The sequence below is a fragment of the Pseudorasbora parva genome, chromosome 5, assembly GCF_024679245.1.
Source record: "Pseudorasbora parva isolate DD20220531a chromosome 5, ASM2467924v1, whole genome shotgun sequence".
NCBI classification, from domain to species: Eukaryota; Metazoa; Chordata; class Actinopteri; order Cypriniformes; family Gobionidae; genus Pseudorasbora; species Pseudorasbora parva.
Genome location: NC_090176.1, coordinates 39,341,212 through 39,346,220, shown reverse-complemented (window position 1 = coordinate 39,346,220; position 5,009 = coordinate 39,341,212).

The window sequence follows — 5,009 nt, the reverse complement described above, 5'->3', positions numbered from 1 at the left end:
ACAGTTGGGTTTAAAGTGTTTAAATTCTATAATATATGGTGTAAAAACGTCTTAGTGCTGCCCTCTTAAGGTTGAACCAGGATGGACCAGGATGCTTCGATAGCGGCCTTAAGCTCATCCAGAGTGTTGGGTCTTGCGTCTTTCAACTTTCTCTTCACAATATCCCACAGATTCTCTATGGGGTTCAGGTCAGGAGAGTTGGCAGGCCAATTGAGCACAGTAATACCATAGTCAGTAAACCATTTACCAGTGGTTTTGGCACTGTGAGCAGGTGCCAGGTCGTGCTGAAAAACAAAATCTTCATCTCCATAAAGCTTTTCAGCAGATGGAAGCATAAAGTGCTCCAAAATCTCCTGATAGCTAGCTGCATTGACCCTGCCCTTGATAAAACACAGTGGACCAACACCAGCAGCTGACATGGCACCCCAGACCATCACTGACTGTGGGTACTTGACACTGGACTTCAGGCATTTTGGCATTTCCTTCTCCCCAGTCTTCCTCCAGACTCTGGCTACTTGATTTCCGAATGACATGCAAAATTTGCTTTCATCCGAAAAAAAGTACTTTGGACCACTGAGTAACAGTCCAGTGCTGCTTCTCTGTAGCCCAAAGTGGCTTGACCTGGGGAATGCGGCACCTGGAGCCCATTTCCTGCACACGCCTGTGCACGGTGGCTCTGGATGTTTCTACTCCATACTCAGTCCACTGTTTCCGCAGGTCCCCCGAGGTCTGGAATCTGTCCTTCTCCACAATCTTCCTCAGGGTCCGGTCACCTCTTCTCGTTGTGCAGCGTTTTTTTGCCACACTTTTTCCTTCCCACAGACTTCCCACTGAGGTGCCTTGATACAGCACTATGGGAACAGCCTATTCGTTCAGAAATTTCTTTCTGTGTCTTATGGAAAATAATGAACTTTTATCACATATGCTAATTTTTTGAGAAGGACCTGTACAGTAAACCCAAGTGTCATTTACTCAGCTGTGCATAATTATGGAAGCTTGTTAATACAAACTTTTCTCTCAATTCTTTTTTTTTCTTTCTTTTTTTTCTTTTCATTCAGATATAAGGATACATTAACAGCCAATTATCTTAAAAAGCAACAATGGATGACAATATAAAGTTGTATTAAGAGAACAGTGGGAAGGAAATGAAAATAAAAAATAAAATAAAAAATTATCTCAATTCTTACTTATTACTTAGGGGTTAATAATTTGGCACAACACGTTACACGGTTCCCGAGTTCAGAAGACAGCGTTCACATCATCCAACTGAACCCGGGTGAGAAACAAAAGTGCTAGTGTGAAAGCAGCACCCAATTGTGGACATCAGCAGGACGATTGTTATGCTTAAAGGTAAAGTGGCATCTAGAACCATATCTAAATTATACTTTTATCTAAAACTTTAACAATTCAAATTATACCTCTCAAGTATCCGATATTTCCTTCAGTAAGTGCAAATATATTTATGGCATTTTATTATAGTGCTGTTTTTGGACTAAAATAACATTTGGGATTTCACAGCAAATGCCCAGAGGGTGGCAGCAGTGCGCTTTTCATGCGCATCTAGACCTACAATTATTTCTTTACTTGCCTTCAAGTCAAGTGGCAATGTTTTTGTATGAAACGTTTACAGCTCTCATTATACAATGCTTTAACCACATGCTAGTTGTATAACAATTTGGATCTTTTATTTGTCCTTATTTTTGTTTCCAAACCTAATACATAGCTGTTTTTCAGAGCCTTCATAAACTAAATGTGTCCTGAAATATGAGAAGAAAGAACAGAAACCCCACAGAGTGGTTGTTTGGTCACCCAGGCATGTTATAATTCACATAATTTCAGTACACTTTCCCCACTGGCAAGTCTGACCTTTTTTATCTTAAAAATGTGTCTGCAAAATACCGCCGTTTGAGTGCACTTCAATTTAGTCTGCATGTGTCTGATCTGGTCAGTTTGACTGAGCAAAGCTGTTTTATGAAGCATTAAAGAAAGGCCATTGTGCTGGGTGTGGAACTGGCATTTCATTGACATTAAAAACAGTCTAATGGCCAAATGGTTTGGGTTTGATCCAGCAGTCAAAAGGTTAGAAAGACCTGAGGCGAAACACAGTGTCATACAAATCAAAGAAACAAAAACTCAAATCATTTTTTCACCCTGCTTAGGAAGAAAATTACATGGTGATTTTTTTTTGTTGATTGCAGTTTTTTATTGTCACATTTGTCTTTTTTTGTTGTTGTTCAAATGTGTATAGTCTATGTTAACCTTGACTAAAAAATAAAATATTACAAAAGAGAAAACAACAACACCTAAATTCAATTTTACACAGTAGTGAGCTATGCAACTATAAAATTAGATCAGAAATAAACGTAATCTGGAAAAAACAATCAAAAAACATCAATTACAGAGACGTCACAAATGTACAGACTTTCCCCCTCACTAAGTACAAATAAGCCCAAATGGGCTGCAATTTCCACATACACAAAAGCATTCACTGCATCACCTGGAACATTACTTTCATTTGTCATGCTTCTATAAGCCAAATTACTTGATTTAATAACCACAATCATCATTATTATTGCAGCTTAGAATTTGAAAATAGCAGCAAGTTTATAAATTGCGTGAGTTTCTTCCCACACTTGACATCACTGACTTTCAAGTACATATTCAAGCATTTTCATGTGATTTTTTTAAAGCTAAATTATACTTTAAAAAATTTATAATATTAAAGTTTTTTTAGCTAAATTATTTCTAAACAGCTTTTTATCAAACAGTAAAATGTGAATAGCCATGGACATCAAGATTTTTAGTGAATAACCTACATTTTGCACACATAGCCAAGCGCAACAGTGCCCACACTTTACCATTGGCCTTGGTTTCCGGAAGTACTTTTCCTACAGAGTTTTAAAGTCTTCTATAAAAAGTTAAAACTAACCAGCAATCACAACATTACAAACTTTGATGTGAAGCATCCGAGTAGTGGCAGCTAGCCCCGATAAGGTATTTTTCATGAATGTGTAAAAAAAAAATTCACACACACAATGCAAGCATATACAAATGTAAGGTTTTTACTGATGGTTTTAGGACAGGGCCTTTCCTTTGAGTACAAACACATATCAGGCCAAAGGGCAATGCACTACTGCTGGCGAGAGCATTGAGGTACTTGACGTGCTGTAAAGACGCAGATGCAATCTTTGATCAGTGACACTTGGGGTTGGGTTGGGGGTGGTTTTGAAGTAAAGGAAATGCAATGCATGAGGAATTTTGAAACCCCTTGACCCTTGATCTGTCAATCACTCATACAACCTGTCATTTGCACAATGAAAACAGAATGCAAAATAAGCCAGGTGAATAGAAACAGAATAATCATAACTGAACAGACCCTTTGACAAAAGGCAGCAAACACTGAGGGAAATCAACAGAGTCTGTATATTAGCACGATTCCATTTCCCTCTTAGCCAAACACATTCATTTGCAGGAAGCACACCTGCAGGCAGCATAGACACGATTGAAAAAAAAAAACAACAACTCACATCTGATTATGCTTTCAGGACAGAGACATTGTGACTAATGACCACAAACACAGTGACGCTCAAACTAGGCTACATGACAAAATAAAACGTGTGTGGAAACGAGTGAAAATTACATATCATATATAGATAGGCAGCTATAAAAAGTCTTGCATACGAGTTGGCTTTAACAATCAAAATAGAAAAACAATTGCACAATGTCTAAAAAAAACTTCTAAAAAGACAACTTGAAGATATAGTTTACCCAAAATGAAAATTCAGTATCATTTCTTTATTCGGTGGAACACAAAAGGAGATATTAAGCTGAAATGTCAATACAATCAAATGTGAAAAATAACCACAGCTGTCAATCAAGATTTTTATTGAATAATAACTTACATTTTGGTCTGTTTTTCAGTCAAAAAACTAGTGCAACCGCACCCACACACTTTTTCAGTGGCCTTGGTTCCAGAAGTATTTTTCACATAGTAATTTCTCCATTAAAGAGTTATAAGCCATGAACGAAACCAACCAGCTTCGAGGTAAATCACAACATTACAAACTTTGATGCGAAGCAAAAACTATTTGAAAATTGGACAAAAAGAATAATAATACTGTGTACTTTACGGCTTTAATGAGGGAAATAAATAATATCCCATGAAACATAGCAAACGATGGCTTTAAAGATTTTGATTGTGTATATAGAAACAACATATTTTATGTTTATTATATTGAAGTAGTTTAAAATGTTATTTTGTATGCTTTTATTGTATTTATTTATTTTTTAAAATCTTTGACAGACCCTGGTAACTATCCACGTTCACTGTATGGAGGAAAGTCACGTAAAGCCACAATCTTTAAGAGATGACAACAGAATTTTCATTTTTGGGTGAGCGGTCTCTTTAAGCTCTGATGTCAATTAAAACAAAAAATAACTACAATGCCTCCCTATTGGAAACTATATTAATTGCGCACTAGCCATTGAATTACCTGCTAGCCATTTACTTTAAAGGAACACCACCTTCTTTCCTAAATTTAGATATGTGGGCATCGTTTTAGTTTGGCAGGGTCACCGCTAGCTTAGCATAATGAATGGAATTCTATGTTGCCAGCTAGCATGTCCCAAGTAAAAGTGATCCAAAAAAAAAAACCACCCACATAATTACTTCTTGTGGCCTGCATATTCACGAGTACAAATAGTGATGCAGATTAAGATGGTGCGATTGCCTAGGCAAATTTTGACTTGGGACTATATTATGGGAAAGCACAGGCGAAGCACTGCTTCATGGGCGCAGAGATATGCCGGCTCTCATCCTCCCATCCTCCGGCTGTTGAGCGATCACAATGTGTTGCGTGATATCTCTGCGCCCAAGAAGCAGTGCTTTGCCTGTGCTTCCCCATCATATAGTCCTAAGTCAATAGCTGCCTAGGAAATCGCCTAGTCTTAATCTGCATCAATATTTGTACTTGTTGTGAATACACAGGCCACAAGAAGTAATTAGGTGG